General features: G+C 37.8%; 2 long non-coding RNA genes across 2 annotated transcripts; both read right to left on the bottom strand.

Annotated features, from left to right (window-relative positions):
- Nucleotides 1–14,019: 14,019 nt before the first annotated feature.
- LOC139196374 (uncharacterized) lies at nucleotides 14,020–14,984 on the bottom strand. The gene is made up of 2 exons (XR_011581207.1): nucleotides 14,818–14,984; nucleotides 14,020–14,275 (listed from the first exon to the last, which is right to left on the bottom strand). It is a non-coding gene; the product is annotated as an uncharacterized lncRNA (long non-coding RNA).
- Nucleotides 14,985–20,212: 5,228 nt separating this feature from the next.
- LOC108175299 (uncharacterized) lies at nucleotides 20,213–20,649 on the bottom strand. Its single transcript, XR_003773070.2, has 2 exons — nucleotides 20,442–20,649; nucleotides 20,213–20,348 (listed from the first exon to the last, which is right to left on the bottom strand). It is a non-coding gene; the product is annotated as an uncharacterized lncRNA (long non-coding RNA).
- Nucleotides 20,650–23,529: the final 2,880 nt, after the last annotated feature.

Here is a 23,529-nt window from a genome sequence, read left to right on the forward strand (position 1 = left end):
CTCTAGGGCAACAATTGCAACTTGATTTTGCAGGTCGTTTAACTAGTATTGCAACACTTTAGAGCCAACTTACGTTTATGAAGACTTGTACGTCGAGGACAGACCATCTAGTCACGCGAATTCTTTCATAGGCAATGATCCTGCACTTAGTGTCTTTTCCAGTTAGAAACCTGGGCTTCTGCAGAATTGAATATTTCAGTCGGCTAAGTTTTTTTAGGAAAAGTATTATGGCCAATTCTAGGAGCAGTTCGACGCACGTAGTCGATGCATTCAAGGGGAATTGAGCAGTTTTAAAACCCATTTATGTTTGGATATCCCGGATCAGTTTACCCTCTCCTGATTAGAGAACACACGCCATGTCTGCAAGGGCAGGGGCATCTTCTGCTGTCACAAGGGTGGTCAGTTTGTTTATGCATTCGGCCCAGGCTTGCGAATAATTCCTTCAATCTTCATTGAAAATAGAGAAATGTATTAACTTTGCTTGTAGGCAGTAATAACATAACAACTGATAGTCCTCTGCATGCGAGGTCTTGTTTGTCGAGTTGCTTGAGTCTTCAAACTTTATTTGTCCTGAGCAGGGTCCAAGGAATGATGGGTGGTCACACGTAGTACTTTCTCAAGTTGTAGGCATTCCACTACTTTTCGATATTTTATCGCTCATAGTGGTGAAGGTGTAGCTGTCATTTATGCATACTCGGTTGATTTTGTACGGACTTTCATATATGGGAGCTATCTTTTTGGAGCCTTTCCAGTAAGCGGTTATGAATGATTTTTTGAGAACTAAGTCTCCTGGCTGGAACTGCCGGATCTTCACCATCTTGTTGTAGCTGAAGAAGATTTGTTGCTGATAACTGTAATGCGAGTGATAACCTTTTTGTTATTCCTCTACCAAGTCTAAGTTTGTAGCCATCTCCTTCTCGTTTTGCTTGAAATTCGGCAGTACAGTGCTGATACTTGGAACCATGATGTTGGGATGAATGATCGCCTCAGAGCCATACACCAGGGAGAATGGAGTTTTACTGGTTACGCATCTCTTGGTGGTGCGATATGCCCATAGAACACTAGGGAGCTTGTCTGGCCTTTTGCCTTTCTTATCTAAGAGGGACTTCTTGAGGCAGTCGAAAACAGTTTTGTTGGAGGCCTCGGCCTACCTGTTGCCTGCAATACCGGCACGTGGGCATATGCTGCTTGATGCCATATTTTTTGAAGAACATTGCCAAGTCATTGCCCACGAAATACGGACCATTGTCTGTGACGATGGAGTGAGGGATGACGAAGAGGCAGATGGTGTTCGCTCTATGTCTGTCTGGATAGTTATAGTCACAGGCTCGGCTTCGACTCGTTTTGTGAAGTAGTCAATTGCTACGATCATCATGCATCTGTCCCTAGTGGCTGGCAGCATTGATCCTACCAAGTCAATCCCCTAGTACATGACTAGCCAAAGGCTCATCCACGGGTGGAGTTCACTGACAGGTAGTGTAGGCACCAGCTTGAAGTGTTGGTAGTTATCGCACCATTGTACATACTTTTTTGCATCTTGAAGCATGGTTAGCTAGTAATAGCCATCGTTGAGAGCTTTTTACGCCAGGGAGCAGACTCCATAGTGGTTTCCACAAACGTTTTCATGGATTAAGCTAAGAATCTTCAGGTCATCGAGAGGCGATAGGCAGCGGATATGTGGTCATGAGAAGGATCTATGAATGAACATGTTATTCCACATGTAGCAGCATGCTACCTTCATCTGGAGCTTCCTGAACTCAAGTCTGTGTGCAGAGAGCGTTCCGTTGACTATGTAACCGATAATAGGATCTTGCTAGCTTGAAGTTATGTTGATTTGCGCCACCTCAACTGCTGGTTCCTTATCTATGCTCGGTTTTTCCAAGTACTAAACTGGGATGAAGTGTTTGAGTTGATGGTTTAAGGTAGAGGCTAGGCTTGCTAGTGCATCTACATGGGTATTTTCTGCTCATGGAACTTGAGTAAGTGTGTATGCATGGAACATCGCTAACTGCTCTCGTACCTTATCGAGGTATCATGTCATCCTTAAATGCTTTGCTGCGCACTCCCCTGAGGCTTGGTTGGTGATCAGCTGGGAACCAAAATAGATTGCAAGCTTCTTCACCACCAGGTTCTTCGCCAATCGAAGACCTATTAGTAGGGCTTCATACTATGCTTATTTGTTTGACGCCTTGAAACTTAGAGTGATCGCTTGCTAGAGCATCGAGTCGTCCGGGGTAGTGAGAACTAGGCCTCTTCTCGATCCCTGGTAGTTGGATGATCCGTTGACATGCAAATGCTAGAAATCTATTAGGGCTGGTGCGGCTACGACGTGTTCGGCATCTTCTGGGGTGCTTTTGGGCTAAGTTGCTGCTTCTTTTAGGCTTAAGGTGAATTCTGCTACGAAGTCCGCTAATGGTCAAGTTTCAACGCCCACTTTATCACTCGTTGAGAAGTGTCTGGACTATGCAAAACTAATCGCAATGGATATTGAGTTATAACGATGACTAAATGCCTTTGAAAGTAAGGTCTGAGCTTCCGAGCTACAACAACTAGTGCCAAAATTAGCTTTTCAATCTTCGGGTATCTGGTTTTCGCATCGAGGAGAGCTTTGGATGTATAAAATATGGGCAGTTGGGCCCCCAGCTCTTCTCATATGAGGGCAGAGCTTACTGCTACTTCTAATACCACTAGATAGATATACAAGTTCTCCGCTGCTTCTGACTTGGAAAATAGTGGAGGTAACATTAGGTACCACTTCAGCACCTGAAATGCTTTCTCGCACTCGTCGTCTCATTTGTCCTTCTGCGCCCTTTTGATTGCCTTGAAGAAGGGCTTGCATCAGTCAGTAGATCACGAGAGAAAACGATTTAGTGCAGCTGCTTGTTTGGTTAAACTTTGGATCTCCTTTAGAGTTGTAGGAGATTTCATGTCCAGGATCGCTTTGATCTACCTTGGATGAGCCTCGATTCCTAGCTGGGTTACAAGGTACCCTAAGAATCAACCTGAGGAGATGCCAAAAGTGCACTTAGTTGGGCTGAGCTTCATGTTGTACTCTTAGATGATGTCAAAAGTCTTCGCCAAGTTACCGATGTGGTCTGACCGCTACCATGATGTCGTCGATGTAGACTTCCATAGTTATTCTGATCTGCTTCTTGAACATCGTGTTCATGAGTCGTTAGTAGGTTGCTCCTGCGTTCGTGAGGCCAAATGGCATAACCTTGTAGCAGTATGTGTCTCGCTCGAACACAAATGCGATTTTCTCCTTGTCAAGCCTGTGCATGGGAATCTATTATAGCCTGAGTATACGTCTAAGAAACTAAGCAGTTGGTTCTCGAATGTAGAGTCAATGAGCAAGTCGATTTAGGGAACCATGTAGTTGTCTTTAGGGCATGCCTAGTTGAGGTTGGTGTAATCCACGCATACCCTTAATTTGCTTTTTTTTTCATCACCAGCATGACGTTGGTCAACCATGTTGAGGGCGTCACTTCTTCAATGAATTCGACCTTCAGTAACTTGTCGATCTCCACATCAAAAATCGTTACTCGCTCGGATGTGAAATGTTACCTTTTCTGGATCACAGGTTTGGCAGTGGGGTTGACGTGCAACTTGTGACAAGTTTTTGTTGGATCGATGTCGGGCATGTCAGAGGGTGACCATGTGAAAACGTCACAATTTTCCTTAAGGAAAACCGTGAGTTCTTCCTTCTTTGTTTGGCTCATACGTGAGCCAATCCTAGCCATTCTCTCCTGTTGGTGGGGGTTAAGAATGATGTGCTCGGCGTCCATTTCAAGCTTCCATCATGATCCATTTGCTAAGGCATTGTCGACCTTAACGCCATTTTCTTGACTTGCCTGCTGTAATTACTACTTGACGTAGGTAGAATCGTCTTTTTGCACTTCAACTGCTACTGCTAGGGTAAAAAACTTATTCTTCAACTCCTTAAGGACTTGTATAATGCATTGCTGAGACATGGCCTGGTCGCCTTTAATCTCTCTGATTGCTCATCCCGGGATGCAAAATCAGATCTTTTGATACTTGATTGATGTCACAGCTCCAATCTTCACTAGTCAAGGTCAGCCTAATATCCCATTACAGAGAGATGGGTCACTGACGATCATGAAGGTTTACGATGAGACAATTGGAGGGCTAGTTACATCGAGCATGATTGTGCCACTAGCAGTTGAGGTAAGTCCGTTGAATTCGGTTAAGACCCTCGTTTTACGTTTGATCGTGCTTTCGAGGCCCATATTATGGATGACTGACAATTGCAGGATATTGACTGAGCTGCAGCTGTCCATTATAATTCTATCAGCGATGGTGTTGGCCAATTGAGCAGAAATCACCAAGGCGTCGTCGTGGGGAAAATCTACTCCCTCAGCATCCTGCTCGATGAAGCCGATGATTGGTCAAGGTGCAACATCTATGGCTTGAACCTAAAAGACCAATCTCGCATGCTAGATCTTTCTTTTCTTAGAACTGTTGATGGTCTCCAGATGCTTAGATTCGACAAAGATGTCGTTGATTCGGATCGTCTTAGCTAGGGGTTCCGCTTCGACGTTTGCTTCTTGCCTTGGCCGGGCAGCTGACCTGTCGACATACTGGCCGCACTTGCCTTCATTCATAAGCTTCTCAAGGTACTTCATCCATGTGATGCAGTCGTTGGTTGCGTGTTTCAGACCTTTGTGGAAAACGTAATACTTCGTCTGGTTCATCTTGGAGGTGTCTCCTCTCATAAGTTGTGACATTTTGAACCATGGCTTATCCCTAAGGTCACGAAGGATCTGGTTGATTAGGACTGAAAACTTGGTGTACGTCTTGGGCGCTGAGCCTCCATTTGCTGGGGATTGGTCCCTACATCTGTTTCTAGATTGTCCTTGTTATTGAGCGGTTTATCGCCCGCCTTCTTCTAAGTTGGCCCTACATCTTTGTGCAGTTGCTCAAGCTGCTTCTAAAGTGTTTGGCCTCATCCCAGATGCAGTGTTTTTCTACCAAAACATAAGAGTCTACTAGGGTCAAGTTCTCGCCCATGATCAATTCTTTGAAAAGTGGGTGATCTACTGAGAGCCCTTTCTGGAAGGCTGAGAATGCAATGCTGTCATCGCATCTGACGATCTTCTCCTTCTCCACCTTGAACCTCTTGACGTATGCACAGAATGACTTATTCGAGTTATTTTTCATGTTGAAGAGGTGGTCAGACTTCTTTTTTATCAAGCCGTAGGACGAATATTCCTTAGGGAAAACCAAGGAAAGTTCGCTGAAGTTCTCGATTGAACTTGGCGGCAGGGTGTGAAACCAGTCTTACACCTCGTCTTGAAGCGTCGTGGCAAAGATTTTGCACATGAGAACATCATTGTTGTAGTAAAGGGTCATGGCGCTTCAGTAGTGTATCAAGTGTCTATCCGGATCTTCATCTCCTTTGAACAAGGTGAAATGCGGCTGGCTAAACTTTCGCGATGGCTCCGTCTGCTCGATCTCATTCGTAAACAATGACATGCTCATGTTGGCCCCCGTCTTTATGAAGGGCATTGTCAGTAATATCAATGCACTGGAATCTATGCAGTTGCTCTCTTACAACCTATTGTACTTCCTCCTGGATTTGCACCTGATGGGGGCAACGGAGTCTTCAGCTGCTCTCGGTGTTGACCTGCTGGTCTATGTTGCTTTTCAGCATATCTTTCTTGTCTATGTCATGATCACGTTGCGCTTGATTCATTTTGTGTTGCTCATCGTCGCGCTTGGCAGGGGCTGCCAGTGGAACTTGAGTTGGACTGCTCTTGTGCTCTTTTCGGTCCACCATATGGCTGTATACTTTAGTGTCTCGCAATAGGATCTCCTTATGGGCCTAGCTTCGTGTGTGTGCTTTACCTGGAATGCTCTAAGTACTCATCAGAGTGTGGGCCTAACCTCGAATGCATGGTTCATGGCAGGCTGAGTTAAGAATGAACGTTTCTCTACCCAAATACATGGTTCATGGCAGGTTGAATGGCTCTTGACCATGACATATCTGGAATGAGGCACGTTCTTCTGCCTTCGTCCTGCTTAGGAACACCTTATCAGGGGAGCGCTACGTCTCGATACGCTCAAGGAGTTTGTTCACCAAGGTGGTATGTTGCGAAAGGGCGCTTATCAAATTGGCAACTTGCTAGGGCAGGTGATGCTCGTCATTTGGATTATAAGAGTTTGGATAATGGGCATCTCCATGTGTGGTGGAAGTGTAGTGGATTGCAGGTACAAAGTTTAAACCCAAAGCGGGCGTTCTTGCAGAAAAGTGGGGTGAAAATAACCCTGAGTCGATCGCAGGACTGGTGGTCAGAATCTGGATTGTCGGAGATGGCCTCAAGTTGGATTGGTCCACAGGTCGAGTCATCGGAACAGGTCGCGAGGAGGGCCAACCCAGCTGGATGGCTGGGTCGTGCGCTGCATGTTGAGCTGGCGCTTACTCGTCTTGGGCTTGTATGAGATTGGGCCCTCCTGGCCGTTAGGCTGCCACGCCTTGGCCTGCCTGGCTGGCAGCAGTTGTCGTGGTGTGGGCTCGGGTATAAGCCTGCTGCTGCAGTGGGCTGGGCCTGCTGTGGCAGCTAGTATGGGCTGGACCTTTTACCCTTAGCCTGTTAGTGCCCTAGCAGCGCGGTGGGTTGCTGCAGCACGTGTTTGGGCCCTGGCTTGGGCTGTTGCTGCTGTGGTGGTCATTGTCGTGGGCTGCAAGGTGGTGGCCACGACAATGGTATGGCTTCACGGCAGTGGGGCTCCTCTCGCCGTCGCGTTGAGTCCTTAAGATAGCCATCGTGGGGCTATGTCCTCGTCTCCACTCTCCGGTCCAAATCCTTGTACGTACAGGGTTCCGTTCGTCGTGGTTTTTGAATTTCCTACCATTGTATCCTTTCTCCATGGATTGATCAAGAAACTTTTCTAGGAAAAATTAATTGATACGACGTGTGAGAAATTCAACGTAACAGAAAATTCAAGAAAAAAATGCAAGAGGCTTATTTGAGTATTTGAATCAACTCTCAATGAAAGCACAAATTTGTCGATGCAAATTTTCGCCGTCTTTAGCCACCTGCAAAACAATTAACACATTTAATCCAAGACCTAAGCCTCACGCACCCACGGGGTGGGGGGTTAGGCCAATAGATCTCCGATGCCTAAGTCAGTTTCTCTTTGAAGAGTAAAGTGTTTTGGGTTTTTTAGGGTAACAAAGCTTACCGAAATTTGGTAGAATAAGAGGTATATATAGGAGGGGAGGGCTGACCATAGTGTTAGGCATTATTTCCAAAACTTCACCAATAAGTATAAAACTTCACCAATAAGTAGACACTATTTATGAAACTAAACCAATAAGTATAGACTATTTATGAAACTAAATTAATAAGTAGACACTATTTATGAAACAAAAACAAGAATTAGGCGTTATTTCCAAAACTAAACCAATCGGTGGAAACTATTTATGAAACTGGACTATACGCTATATATGAAACTGGAGTCAGAACTAGACAATATTTATGAAACATGACCAAGAACTAAGCACTATTTATGAAAGTAGACCAATAACTAGGTACTATTTATGAAACCATACCAAGAAAGAGACACTATTATGAAACTATACCAATTACTATATATTATTTATGAAACTGAACCTAATAACTAGGCATTATTTATGAAACATGATCAAGAGCTAGACACTATTCATGAAAGTGGACAAAAAATTAGGCACTATTTATGAAATTTGACCAATAAATAGTAGTATCATTCAGGTTCATAAACAATATTCAGTTTCATAAACAGCATATAGGTCCCGCGCATCAATTTGTTTTTTTTTATTTTTTATATTGTGTCATTTTCATTAAAATTTAAGTTTTTTTTGTCATTTTTATTAAAATTTAGGGGTTTTTCATAAAAATTTTATTTTTTTTCATTAAATAAAGTTATAGTATGGTTTTTGGTTAAAATAAATTTAGCTCAAACCTTTTTCATAAAAATTCCTTGCTATTTATTGGTCCAATTTCATAAATATTGCATAGTTTTTTGTTCACTTATATAATTAGTGCCTAGTTTTTTGTCATGTTTCATAAATAATGCCTAGTTATTGGATCTAGTTTCATAAATAATGTATAGTAATTGGTACAATTTCATAAATAATGTCTCTTTTTTGGTCTGGTTTCATTAATAGTGTTTAGTTATTGGTCTACTTTTATAAATAGTGCCTACTTCTTGGTCATGTTTCATAAATATTGTCCAATTCTTATTCTAGTTTCATAAATAATCTGTAGTCCAGTTTCATAAATAGTTTTCACCTATTGATTTAGTTTTGATAATAATGCATAATTCTTGTTTTCGTTTCATAAATAATGTCTACTTATTGATCCAGTTTCATAAATAAGGTCTACTTATTGGTTTAGTTTCATGAATAGTGTCTACTAATCGGTGAAGTTTTATAAATAATGTTTAATTATTGGTTTAGTTTCATAAGGTTTGAAATTTAGACCTTTTTTGGTCCTGTAAAAGCATCTATTGCGCCGAAAACGATGAACCCAGAAGTGATTCTTTAGATCAAAACCTTGAGAAGATTATGTTGTAACATCCCACATCGACCAGGGGAATGGATCCTGTAAGCCTTATATGTATATTCCCATCTCTACCTAGCATGAGGCCTTTTGAGAGCTTACTGTCTTCGAGTTCCATCAAAACTCTTAAGTTAAGCGAATTAGCGTGAAAGCAATCCCAGGATGGGTGACCCATTGAGAAGTTCTCGTGTGAGTTCCCAGAAACAAAATCGTGAGGGCGTGGTAAGGGTCCAAAGCGAACAATATTGTGCTACGGTGGAGTCGAGCCCGAGATGTGGTGGGGGCCTAGGCTGGGATGTGACAATTTCGTATCAGAGCCAATCCCTGGCCGAAAATGTACCGATGAGGACGTCAGGCCCCTAAGGAGCGGTGGATTGTAACATCCCATATCGACCAGGGGAATGGATCATGTAAGCCTTATATGTATAATTCCCATCTCTACTTAGCACGAGGCATTTTGGAAGCTCATTGGCTTCTGGTTTCATCGGAACTTCGAAGTTAAGCGAGTTTGCATGAGAGCAATCCCAAGATGGATGACCCACTGGGAAGTTTTCGTGTGAGTTCCCAGAAACAAAATTGTGAGGGCGTGGTCGAGGCCCAAAACGGACAATATCGTGCTACGGTGGAGTCGAGCCCGGGATTTGGTGGGGGCCTGGGCGGGGATGTGACAATGTTCTCAGTAATTATATTTAAAAAGCTGTTTTCAATTACCAAATTAAAATTTCCTCACATTTTTACATACCTACAATAATAAATGTAACTCTCCATCAAATTTCTTGAACTTAGGTGTCATCTTAGAGAAATGTTTTTTTGTGCCTGTAACACAAATAATATATCATGTGTTATTATGTAAGTGGGGGAAAATTTTATTTTTTATGTTATTAATTTTTTAACACAAGAATTTCACAACTTGTATAAAAGTGAACCACTTTGTGACGACCCGTCCCTAATTTTCCTATGTAATTTCTCCCCGAGTATGTGTATTGACGATTATGCCCTTATTGGCAAGTGACGTGGACTTATTCTTATCGCTTTCCTTTTTATTTCTCGCGTATTGCATTTAAATTGTACACGTTAGTACGAGTAGACGTAGAGTGTAAAAATATCTACTTCGGATAGATTTCGATTTCCTTTTACTGTAGGAAATCTAAAACCTATCCTTGGATTCCTTTTAAACCCATCCCGTGCACTTCCCCCTTCATTATTCACTGTCACGTATCCCATCTCTTCTTTATTTTATGTTCCATCAATCAGAAAAGCATCTCTCTCTCTCTCTCTTCTCCCTCTCCCACGCCACATTTCTTCTTCTTTTTCCTCTTCCTCTCTGCAACAACCACAAAACACACCAAAACTCACAAATGTGACAAACCAACTACACCATTTTGATCATCTCAGTTTCACGATTACAACCATGTCCTTGAAATCTGATGTAGACGAGTTTTGACTCACAAACTCGGAAGCTCGACTCGGCGAGTTTGACATATCGATTTTCAGGTCATGCATGGCTTAGGTAAGCCTTGAGAAACCCTTAGAACCTTCATTTCACTTCTATGGGTTGTTATTGATCCTTTGTTTGTGTTTTGAACGTGTGGTTTTACCCAGAAATTCAAGAAGAATGAGAACCTGCCATTTTTCACTCAAGAACCGTGGCCATTTTGTCACTTTCAAACCATTTTTTTGGTCAAACTCGACCACAACTAGACTTTTTCTAGGTACAAACTTGTTCTCTACATTCCTAACTTCAAAATGGCTTTTGAATCACTGAGTTTGGTTAAGTAACGAGTTAGAAATCAACTCTGGAAGTTGGGAAGAAAATTTTAGTTTCTTGGAAAATTTCAGCCTTGGTCGTTTGGCCACTTTCAGGCCAAATTTTTGAACAACACGGACTATATTCGAACTTTCTGTAAATTGGGATCGGTAGATCATATTCCTAGCTTTAATTTGGCTTTTGTAGAAGTGAATTTGGTTGAGAATCGAGCTCGTTAGGGGCTCTGGAAGTTGGCCCAAAAAACTGCAAAACTGCAGATTTTCGCAAAGAAGTCGAGTACAATGTACTCGCGGGGGCGCGTGGGCGAGCGTAGACAGCCACCTTGGGCGGCGCGTGGTTGACACGTGTATATTCATGTCGTCGAGAGGATCGATTTCATATATTTATACCCTAGGTTTGAGCAAACTATAAGGGTTTTATTTATGTTTCCGTTATGTACTTTAATTAATGTTATTTAGTTATTTCACATATAGGGGAAACTTATTCCGAGGATTTTCAAGGCCAAGCTAGGCTTGAGGGCTAAGATCCAGCGACGTACTTGTGAGTGTGCAGTTGTTTTATACCTATATATATTTATAGTTCCCATAAATACGTATTTACCTCACTTTTACGCCTATATTGCCTAGTATCATTATTGTGATATAAATTGTGATAAATGCTGCTATATAGTTGTGATATTACTGTTATGGCATTTATACATACTTGTGTACATGCTCATCTTGCTGCACCCAGTGTTAGTACTCGCCTCAGGGCCAGGGCCAGTCCTTCACATGTATGTTCACATCCGCACCGTTCACTCACCTTGGATCCAAGTTTAGGTGCCAGTCTTGTCGGGTAGATTGCATTAGGCAATCCGACTTGTATGTGATGTGCTTTTGCACCAGTCTTCACGTAATTGTAGTACTAGAGCATATTGATTACACCAAGTCCTGTTCGTGTTAGAAACCATCTATTCGAACTTGTGTATCACCTTAGATGGATGAGCACTTAGTTATACTTGATTATCACATGATTATTACTGTGGCATATGATACATCATTTACTTGGCATATTTCTGGTTATATGGCTGACATATTGGATTTCATACTTACGTAGTATGTTTTGAGGAAACTATACTTGTTTTACGACGAGGGGTTAGTATATTCAAAGATAAAGGTTTTCTTATAAACATTGTTTTGCTGACCCACTCAACTTTATTTTTCGCCCCTCCAAGACCTAGATAACTGTACTCTCTGTGGCACTCGAGGAATCACGGCAGTTCTGGCATTTCCTTCTGTTTAAACGTACGAACTTATCACTATTATGTAATGAGTGTCCTTTTGTTGCTTTGACTACTCTTTCGTAGTCTCACTATTTATTACGCTCTGAATAATTGTAGTGGGAACCCACGAATTGTGCACTCTTTCACAATTTAGTTCTAACTAGCAAAAAATGCCCGCGTGTTGCTGTGGGACTTGAATGCACCAGCCTTGACCACATGAATAAGACATTTAACCTGAAAAAAAATCAACATAATCATGAACGAACAAAAAGGATAGATGAATGAAAGGTGTCGGTAAGATGAGCAGTTCAGCTTTTATATACATTCAACCAAGCTGATTACAAAAGATACAGTTGCAAAAAAATGCTCTATTTCCTAAGATACATAAGCAACATGCATTTAACACTTATATTGCCCTTCAAGTTAAGATGGCAAAATATATGTCCTGCAGGCCAGACACGTGTTTTAACAGCTAAACAAAAAAACCAAAAAAGTGTGTTGGTCTTGTTTCAGCAAATAATCTTTCAAGCACTAATGTATGGATTAATGTGAAATATCTGAGATCCTATTTGTTTTTTATTGAATGATGCTTCAACATCATCCACCTAATTCATATCACATCCATAGATACCTAAGAACACTTATTTCAACCACCATTGCGTTGTTACTTTAATAAATGAATCATTTTCGATACTCTCAGGTCATCGGACATCAGTACAGAAAAGGGCTAAATATTTTTTAGGTTCAAAACAAATGCAAGTGCCATTACAATAGCACTAACCCTTCTTAGTTTTTGACACTGCAATCCTCCTAACTCAATGAATAACAGTCTAATTCTTTCTTAGCCAAAACTAAGCCGAAAATTGTCAATCCCATAACTGACATAGAAAACAACTCCAAATTCTCATTTCCAAACTGAATTTCCAATTCCCACCAAACTTTCCGAGCATCCAAACAGAGGATAGCCAAAAAACCCAACCATGCAGAACTCGATACGATTCAATATTACCCAGATAAGGGAATTCGATGATCATTATAGCCAATTGTCATTTGTTCACATTAACTTCAATTTTTCCAATTTCTAACAAATAAATGAAAACAGCGACATATCAGAAAAAAGGAGGAACAATAAAAGGAATAACAGAAAGTTAGAGACAAATGCATAAATGGACAGATGGTGTTTTAGAGAAATGTTTCTCTATCTTGATATTCAACACACAAAATTTCAAATCTAAAGTATTTAGCATATTTAAACATGAAAGAGCGCTAATTGCATGAACTAATTAGGATTAGAAAAATGGATTCAAGTAGATAACTGAATAAAATTGAGAACGAAATTGATCAACAAAGTTGGAGCCGGTCTTTGGTAAACGAAAGTTGATTCGATTGTTCCATTGTGTTCACTCCAAAAACTACACTTTTCAACTTTAAAATGCAGGAAAATGAATATCTTGACAGAAATTTCAAAAAGGATAATTAAATTACAAAAATATGAGTACAATGCATGGATCCGCACCTGGCAATCAAGAAGGGAGAAAGAAGTCATTGCAAAGTAGGTAACTGACTTAGTAAATATGTGCTATCAAGTTCCTTGGTTTTCTGTAGACAACAAATCAAATATATTAGATCCTTTATTCTTAATAGCATCACAGAACTGATCATTTATATCATCTGAAAATATTAAAGAAACGAAACATACAGTTAAAAACCATTTGAGAAACATAAGTAAGCCTTTGGTTATTAGATTCCCGGTAAGCAAAGCACAAAATTACACACAACGAAACTATTGAAACTTTAAAACCTACTTCCCAAATTAGGTTCTCTGACTGGCAAATGGCCAAATTGGATTTATATTATCATTTCAAACACTGCAATGCCTAAGTTTTTTTTTCTAGACATTCTAATTAATCATTATTTCACAGAAGAATACAATTCATAGGACAATAATTAGATAAAACAGGAGACTCATTAGAATCATTTCTAAGTCAACTAATATCCTATTTGGGTTGGAATCAATTGAATGCAAATGAAAGTATTATAACTGAATATAGACAGTATAATGGAAGGATTTCCTCACCATTTTAGTAAATAATAGAAAAAATGGCCGCGCTCCGCCACAGGTTTTGAAATCGTAACCCACAATTTAACAACCATTTCTAAATTATTCAGAAATTGATCAGAGAAAACTTCAAGTAGAAGAAAAATGAGTTCTCAATCAGAGAAAACTTCAATTTCATGCAAGTTTTTTTGGTTCTAATTTCAGGGCTTAACAATGCAATATTGGAATTTACATTTGGTTCAAAGAAGATAAACTGATAAGCAAAATGAACTAAAAAAATAGAATCTATTCCAATTTGATTATCCATTCATGTTCAAAAAGGCAAAACGAATAATATATAAGCATCCAAACATCAGTTAAAACTAAACAATTAAAAGCAATAACACTAAACCATTTCATTGAAGACATAGATAACATATTTGGCTCTTTGTACCTAAAATGGAAAACATTTGCTTTCCTATATGCTCTGAAGTTTGCATCAGTGCTAGAAATTTACAATATATAAAGAGACAATTTCAGAATAAAACACATTTGAAGAAAAAGTAATGAGAAAAGAAAATAGTGTTTTTTACCTATGATCCATGTGAGGAGTAGAATTTCCAGTCACAATTGACAATCCAAGAGCTCTGTAAATCAAATATATAGGAAAAGATCAATAAAAAGTGAATTACAGTTTCTAAAATCAGAAAGTAACATTTATTTGAAAAGATTCAAACTCATTTTGGATATAGATAAACAATGGCATGTTAAAAACTAAAATGATAAGGCATTCAATATTTACGTAAAAAAAATGATACACATGTTATCCATCAATGTTTTGGTAACAAATTCCTAAATTGCTCTCCATATTGCCCAAACCATTGAACCAAAACAGGACAAATTCACTGCAAAAATCCCATTTTTTTCCTACTTTTGAATGAATCAAGCATGCCATTTTAAGATTTTGTGTAAAAGATTATATAAACCAACTAAAATCCCATTTTTTCCTACTTTTGAATGAATCAAGCATGCCATTTCAAAACCAATGTAACTTTTGTTCTCAAAACAAATTCACAGAACATACAGATAGAGACACCAACTCAAATTGCAATTTCAAAACAAAAGTAACTTTTGTTCTTAAAACCAAGAACCACATAGAGGTCAAAAATCTAAATGAAGGAAAGTCTACCTTCTCAAGGTGTAATTCTTCACTTGGTATTGCACCCTCCCTAATCATCTGCACATGGTACACCACAATGCCTGCCAGCCATTGCAGGTTCCGCAATTCCTGCACCTCAAGAGTGCAGTTAAGAAATCATCCAACTTCAATACACTATGAACGTACACCTAGTAATGTCATCAAGGCACCAAGAAACAAATTCACAGCTCAGATTTTTTTTACACCTAATTTGGCAGCTTAGAGAGCAACCATCAATGGTGCCATGATTTTGGAAATTTACACATAAAACGTTCTAAATTGTTGGGTGCAAATTATTTCTGAGTGATAGAGAGTGCTGCCTAGCACAATAAAATTAGTGTTCTACAAAATAATAGAAGGGCATCACCTTTACACACTAATACGTATAATTTTCATTTTCTATATAATTTAGCATGTTTTTTGTTAGATGATCAATCTACACACACACACATATGCATATGTACGTGGATATATACAACATAGAAAATAAACACAACTAAGATAAGGATCACCATCAAAATTGAACGGATAACGAAAATTACCTTTGACATATCACTTTCTTTCCCATCTCTAATGCTATGTCATAAGTCCCTAAAGAAGCTTTGGAATGATTCATTTTATGTATTTTTGTTCTAAATGCCTAACAGATTCCCAGTTCCTAATCTGACCAACTGTTTGTTGTACATAAGAGTGTACTAAATGAGAACCATAGAGCACATGTTTAATAGAACAAAAAGAAAGAGACAAAGGGTTGAAAGAAAAAAGCATAGGCTCGCACCTGAGTAAAGTTTGCAGGGAACCTGTGGAGAAGCCCTGCAAGCACAGCAACATAAAACAAAGCTATCTACAGGAAGCAAAGCTGACTCAACTGATTAAAACTTTCTTCATCGTTAACTTCTATCAAAATACACACCGGCAAACAGAAAAGGAAACGTCTTATGAATAGAATTACATGTTAAAACATAAGGGGTTGCCTGTTAGTACATAGTTCATACACTGAGATTATCATAATACTCGTATTCAGTCCTTCACCACACACAAATCTAATATAATTTGTATGTATTAGCATAAGTAAGTGATTAGCTTCCAAACTCAATTACTTAGTTGACAAATCTGAATCCTTTAAGAAGCCTTTCTTGTTGCTTATAACATTCTTCAACTTTGTTTAATACACCGTTGTAACATGTTGCAACCATTAATGCATGTATATAGAGACACACATCTGAGATGGGAAAACCCCCCCCCCCCAAAAAAAAAAAAACACATTTTGAAAATATAGCAAAATAAATATATAAAAGCAAATGTGTGCTGCTTCACCTATCTGAAATGAAATGAAAGGCTATACTGAAATGAAAGCCTACCAGGTGCAAATAGAATTAAACCACATAGCTGGGCCTTGTACATGGTTAAATCCTTGGTCTTCATAAATCAAGGTAAAAGGAAGACTAATCAAATGATTACGCTTAGAACTATACTATTGTTTCAATTTTTAAAAAGTGTTAACTGATTGAAAAACCACACCATTTAAAGAACCAGCGGAAATCAGAATAACAATAGAATACTACAGAGGAAATGAACAACCATTAATATAATTTTTTTCTCAACAATGCAACAACAATCAGAAAAAGAAAAGGAGAAAATCTATGGGATAAATGTAAAGTCTATTTGAAAAGTTCAATATATTTGTTTGTTAAACTGGGTTATCAAACTTCACACCCATGCTTTTCAAAAAGAAAAGAAAAAGAACTGAAATCATTGACAATTCCAAGTAATATAGCAGCTATTATTACGATCGAAAACGAATTCTGGAAAGTATGGGGACCAAAGACTATTAGAAGTTGGAAATATATGACGATGCAGCTGTTTGAGAACACAGTTTGGGAAACTCTGTGTAGGAAATATGCCCGAAAGGAAAATCGACAATAGGTGAGTATCACTATCAAAGCTGGTTTATGTTTAAATTACTGAATCACCATAATCGTTGTTGGTTGGTTTTCACTCATGGTCTACTTTTTATTCAAGTTCTTGTAAAGAAAATTCGTCTTTTAACATGCTTTTTTCTAAATTTTAAAAAGGATCATAATTTTGTAAATAAATTCAATTCCCAAATTGAAATTGCAGTATAAGCAAGCCACAGTTGATCACATGATTTTTTATCATAGCCATAATTAGACTAATGTGATTTATACTTAGAGACAAATATGTTTTTTCAAACGGTTTTTTTCTGTCAAAATTTATAGAAATATGAAAATGATCATCACAAATTTCAAAACCCGCATTAACCAAAATTAAAAGGAAATGGACACCATGAGTGCTTGCAAGATGAGAGAAGGGAAACAAAAAAGGAAATGGTGCATTTGAACAAAATGATGATAATTTAAAACCTTAGGTACGAAAATGCTTAATTTTCATGTGTTAAACGAATGAGGATATCTTAAAACTGTAATTGGAATGACCAGAATGTTTTAAAACCTGTTAAAAAAACCGAATCACAAACATAATTGAAAAAAAAAAAGAAAAAAAAAAGAACCCATCCAACATCTGGATAATCAGAGGATCACAAAGAGGAGAAAAAAAAAGGAAAGAAAGCCGAAACCAAACGAATAACATAAGGTGATCAAACTGAACATTAAATAAAAAATTCATAAAGTCGCATTGTCTGAAATAGAAAGCACCGGAAAAGAAAATTACACTTGTTAAAACAGTGGACTTATAAAGCTGGTTTATTTTTGCTTCAGGTTAAAAGAGTGGTAACTGCAGAACTCAAAGTTAACATGCACTGTGAGGCTTGTGCAAAGCAACTCAAGAAAAAGATATTCAAATTAAACCCTATTACCAATGCAGAATGTGAAACACTTCTGTATATTTGTTTTGGTTTTGGTGTAGTACAGCACTGAACGTTTGTCAAACACTTATGCAGAATGTGAAACACCTATGCAAAGGCATGTATTTATCGTGCTATAAATAGCCTGTAGTTTGTCATTTGGGAGAGTTTTTTTTTTTTGAAAGTTTTTTTTTTCCACAACTCAAAGTTCATTTGCCATAGCATCACTGCCCCCCCCCAACCCGTAAAAATAACCTTACAAACAATATTAAGCAGCACCATTTAAGAATCTAAAAACAACCCAAACTAACCACACAGACAGGACAGACACCGAAACACGGAGACATGCAACACAAAACCTGTAATTAGATCTCAATCACAAAATGGCAAAACAAAATTCCTAATCTAACTATCCCTATACTAATAGCCCATCCAAGCAAATACAATTCTAACGGGGTTTAGAACAAATAAACCAATCATCCAATTCAAATGGTGTTTGGAACAAATACAGCAATCATTCAATTGGAACAGGGTTTGTTACAAATACATGCTAAGCTATCTCAAGCTTTGCATAAATAGAGAGATACAGATACGTGCACAAAATAGAAAGAAGCCCAGTTCCATTCTAAGGTAAAACGATCAAATGGATGCTTAGTTATCTTAATCGTGACATAAATGGATAAATACTGATATGCACACTAAATAGAAAGAAACTCAGTTCCACTATAAGCTCAAACGACAAAAATTGAATTATATATTTAAAATCTAAGCATGAAAGCTTCACAAATATACAGATTGCTTAAGGGAAGGGATCCCCATTTTTTGAAAAAAATGGGGATTAGGTGTGGGGCCCACTCCACATCGAATTTCAACGATCCAAACCGTCTATTTTGTTAGTCTCGATTCATAGATCATCCTTGCAAAATATTAGCTAAATCGGAAATGTTTAAGACATCTAATTGGGTTCAAGGAAATGAACGAATACTTTGTTATATAAGAAAAAATGAAATTTGATCTTGATAATTAAATAGGCAAACGATTTCGGATTGAATTGAATTTTTGCAAGGATGATCTATGAATCGAGACTAACAAAATAGACGGTTCGGATCGTTGAAATTCGATGTGGAGTGGGCCCCACACCTAATCCCCATTTTTTTCAAAAAATTGGGATCCCTTCCCTTAAGCAATCTGCACAAATATATATCTATATATAAGGTAGATAGCTAAATAGCCTTTGAACAAAGATGAAGGCGTATAATTATATACCTCAAAACAGTATGGAACCAACTTCTTCCTCAAATGATCCAAATCTCTGTAATCTGCAAAGAAAGTAGATCCGTTAGCAACTTAGACACTTTCAAATTTAAAAGAGGAAATCTAAAAAATTCTTGCTAAATGACCAAAATATATGGAAGAGCAACAAAAATTATATCCATTGAAATTGCAGTTCCTCTGTTAACCAAACGAAAACAGAACATGAAAATGAGATTCTGTTTATGAATCCAATTTGGTGCATAAGGGAGAATTTCAGCATTCAGTCAATTAAATGTGTTCAATGCCATTTCTTCAAATTAAACCCTTACCAATTTGTGATCAGCTAATTGTTTAACTCAAGCATCTGATTCCTCTGTGTTTAAGGTGAGTGCTTTTGTATATCGAAATTAAATTCCAATCCAAACTCAAATTCCAAAACAATTTGTTATGGTGCCCTTCTTGCATATATAATCCATGTTTCCCTCTTTTTTCATCTGGTCTATCAGATAAATGTGAGTACTTATTGAGTGCATTTAAACCAAAAAGTGTTGACAGAGGCATAATTGGAGAAAGAAAAGGTCTTTATATCAATAAAAATCAAAAAATGCTTCATAATTGGACATAGAAATGAGTCTCTCTGAACCCTCAGTTGAGAACTTTGTTATCCGACTATTATATCATCTATAAGCTAGTCTGCTATGCGAATCGTGTTTCCGGTGTCTTCTAAGTTTCAAAAAACTCCGATGTGGAAATTATTTACTGTGAAGGGTATAACAATTAAATATGAATTTTGTTTATGGTGATGCACTCGTAATGTTTGTGCACCTTCGTGAGTTCGGAGTGCATCACCACCGTCCCTCATATGACCCACTGCCAAACCCACCCAAACACCATCTTGGTAACCTAGCCCTGATGCCACATGCCCAATCCCCCCTCTGCTAACCCCTCGCCCCTTTCCAGATTTCCCGGTCCTGTTGAGCCACCCCTGACATGCATTCTCAGCAAGTAAAAAAACAGAGGCATTCGCAAACAGAAGATACAATATACAGTAAAAGGAAAATAACAACTGAGGAGAAAAAATAAAAACCAAAAAATATATAATCAAACATCCCTCCCTACTTAAAAGCTTGTGGTGCCAACTATTTCATTTGACTGAAAATTATATGTTTGAATACTCACAACCTGCTTGCTTAATAGCCATTTTTTCTATCTCAGTGTTTTTCAAAATCACTCATAATCATTTTGGTCCCAATTCTAAAACAGAAAAATGGCAAGAAAATGGTTTTTTGCAAAAGCATAAGTACATACCAATTCGGCAGTGAATCCTCGTGATTCCTCCTGGGACCTTGATGTGATTATTGCTGGTGATCTGAAGATAGAAAGCTTCAATTAGGGTGGCTTGTTTTCTGAGTGCACAGAGAGACAAAAAGGGGAAACAGGGTTCCTAGCATAACACAAAACATATTATTGTATACAATGGAATACTTACTGCTAAATAGGAGCAATGCTTTAGAAGTAAAAAGTTGAAATTGTTTACCTTGAGCACAGAGGGCTTTCTAGGCAGCAAAGAAAAGGCCCAAAAAACGAAAAACCAGAGTCTCCAGAAACTAAAAAAAAAACCAAATTAAATACACATGTATGATCAAAACCCCTAAAATTACAAAAAGTAAATTTGAATAGAAAACCCTCTTATTGTTCATCTTCATTTGTGCCAATCAAAACTAATTCTTGATAGAATGTGTGTGCGTGTGTGTGCGTGTAAAATTTGCGTTTTTGAAATATATAGTTACCCCTAATTGGTTACCCTGATTTCATAGTCTCCATTATTGTTAAGACTTGGAAGCCCACTTCCTACAACCAATTTCAAAACATGCATAGAAATTTTGCATGTTTGATTTCTGAAAAATAATTTGTACCTAAGCTAGTAGAACTTTAGAAATTTATCTTGCAACCTAATCTATTGCCCAGTTCCATTCTAACGTAAAACGACCAAATGGATGCCTAGTCATCTCAACCCTAACATAAATGGACAAATACCGATACGCACACTAAATAGAAAGAAACTCAGTTCTAATATAAGCTCAAATGACAAAAATTGAATTATATATTTAAAATCTAACCATGAAAGCTTCACAAATATAAATAAAAAAAGGTAGATAGCTAAGTAGGCTTTGAACAAAAATGATGGCGTATAATTATATACCTCAAAACAGCATGGAACCAACTTCTTCCTCAAATGATCCAAATTTCTGTAATCTGCAAAGAAAGCAGATCCGTTAGCAACCAAGACACTTTCAAATTTAAAGCCACATTCTGCAATTTAAGCTAACTAAAGTTAAACCCTCAATTAATCCCCAACTACAAACCTGAATTAAACCTTCAATTAAACTCCAAATTAAACTGTTAACAAAACCCAAATTAAATCAGCAATAGGGAAAGATAAAAATACACCTATTAAAAGAATTGCATAACTGAGAAAGCTACATTTCTAAGAAAGATTAAAACCTTTTTACAAAACACACCTACTGAAAAGCCTTACAGTTTTAAAGATTGGAAGTTTTTGCTCAAATTTTGTTTCCTTCATTTGTTTAAAGTTCATTTTCTCTCCTCTGTTTTACAACTCTACTCACACATATATCAACACTCAAAGTTCACTCTAAAGCACAATACTAAATCAAACTAAAGTTTTACCGTGCTAAAGCTGCAAACAAGGGAGCTTGGAAATTAATATTGTTGTGGCATGTGAATTCCCAAGTGGTATTAAACTATCAATGATCATAAGAAAGCTAATGATGAAAATGAAACTGAAGAACGGAAAACAATGATGCATTTGAACACATAGAGAAGAAACTTGTTTCAAAATTATACTACCTAGCAACAGAGGAGCAAAACAATAAATAAAACAGCTTTCTAACACCCTTATCACACAAATAGAGAAGCAACAAAACATGGAGAAACAACCTAGCAACAGAGGGATATTCAAAGGATGAAAAGTAGAAAAGGAACCTGAATTCGACTTGTTGAGAAGGAAACAGCAGCAAAGCATGAAGAAAACAGAAATGAGCACAGTGCAACACCCCAAGTTAAAAAGACACAACATTACTCTAACAATGTACAAAAAAGTGCACCAAACAGACTTATCTTCCTAACACCCAACTAAACAGGCTATAAACATCCATTACAATTTTGCCGAAACAAAAAAATGTCAATCATAGTTTTAACAAAGCAAATGGGAAACAAACAATAAACAATGATTTCTGAACAGTGTTTTACCTGTTGAATCAGATGACAAAACTGAAAACCCTCTCCTCTCCCATACCTCCCTCAGACATCCTCTGCTCACCATTCGTGGGGTAGCCCGTTAACCCCAAAAAACGCACAGCATGCTCTCTGCCATCTCTCTCTCCCTGTCCATTCGTCCCTCAAAAAGTGGAAAAAAATCTCCATACATCTCTCCCACTCATGAAATCGAGGATCTGCAGCAATGGCGCTGAGATCCCCACTCCTCCCTCTCCCTCTCTCTGTCGCTCTATCTCTCTCTCTCTCTCTCTCTCTCTCTCTATCGAAGGCATGGCCTCCCATCCCCGAAACCCTCACTGAATGACAGCAAACCCAAACCCACCCCAATCCGTCTCAAATGCACATGACAAAATTTCCCTTCCAACCCAGCCCCAATACCAGCCCAAACCTCACGGTTTTGTTGTAAATAGCGTGAAATCGAGTGGCTCCCTGATAAGCCATATGGACAAAATTACCCTCTGAAATTTTGAGAATCACCCTCCCAACCCAGCCACATTTGGCTGGTATTGTTGTAAATAAAGCAAAATCAAAACAAACGTGAACAGCGCCCGCCCTCCCCTACTTTAGAATAGATAATTAGTTTTAATTTTATTCACTTTTTGCACACTTACCCTTATGGTTACTTCACCTCACGGTGACGGCCAGCATGCTTCGACCTTTCCAGGTCGGGGTGTGTCACACCTCGTGTTCCGGACACATTGAAAAGTTTCTCATCATTATGACTACTATTGGGAAGCAATACCACAAAAATAAAACTAGAGAATGTAATTCAATTTGAAGTATTTTTCTTATTCTAAGCCAAAAAAAAAAAAAAAATAGAAATCTATTAATGTGGCTGACAATGGGAGAAAAAGGTTGGAGAAAAAAGTGGAGTGTGGAAGGGAGGGGTACGCCCCAATTGCAAGTTGGGGTTTTTAGGTTATTTTTTTTATTAAATTTTTGTCTTTATCATTAAATAAAGTTAGTTGATGAATTTTTATTAAAATATAAAGATTTGAAATCCTTTTTATAAGTTTTTTGTAAATAGTATAGTACCGTTTAGTTTCATAAATAGTGCAGTTTTGTAAATAGTGTTTAGTTTCATAAACAGTATACAAGTCTTGTGCGTTCGGGTTGTTTTGTTTTTTTATTTTTTTTAAATTATGTCATTTTTCATTAAAATTTAATTTTTTTGTCATTTTTATTAAAATTTAAGGGATTATTCATTAAAATTTAATTGTTTTATTAAATAAAGTTAGAATATAATTTTTGATTAAAATAAATTTAACTCAAGTCATTTTCATAAAAGTTCCTTAATTAAATATCATAAGATAAAAATTAATATT

The sequence above is a fragment of the Malus domestica genome, chromosome 05 (genome assembly GCF_042453785.1).
Source record: "Malus domestica chromosome 05, GDT2T_hap1".
In the NCBI taxonomy this organism is placed as follows: Eukaryota; Viridiplantae; Streptophyta; class Magnoliopsida; order Rosales; family Rosaceae; genus Malus; species Malus domestica.